Raw genomic sequence first — 442 nt, 5'->3', positions numbered from 1 at the left:
TAATAAAGTTACAATAATCATGTAAGGAAGAATTGGTGCAAGTACAGATGCATAGACTAATGGAAGAGAAGAGAGAGAGCAGAAATAGAGCCGTTCTCATACATGGACTTGGATTAACATGAAGGTGGCACTGCATAGGAACAGAAAAAGGATGGTCTTTTCATTGAATGGTCCTGGGTAAACTGGTTATCCATGACACTACTTTCAATATGTCCTTCAGGGTAGGTTTGCTGCTTAGGGTATTGGCTATTCCTCATTCAGTGTTTATCATTACATGACATTTTCCTATTTTATTTTTCATAAAATTTATAAGTATCTGAAATTATCTCATTTACTTGGTTGCTTTTTGATTATTTATCCTGTTCCCACTACAATACAGCGTCCTTGAGAGGAAGAAAATTGTCTTTTATGCTCATCATTGTACCTGGAGTGTCTAGAACAT

This window comes from Galeopterus variegatus, unplaced genomic scaffold (genome assembly GCF_000696425.1).
Source record: "Galeopterus variegatus unplaced genomic scaffold, G_variegatus-3.0.2 Scaffold1115, whole genome shotgun sequence".
In the NCBI taxonomy this organism is placed as follows: Eukaryota; Metazoa; Chordata; class Mammalia; order Dermoptera; family Cynocephalidae; genus Galeopterus; species Galeopterus variegatus.
This window is presented reverse-complemented; position numbering follows the sequence as displayed.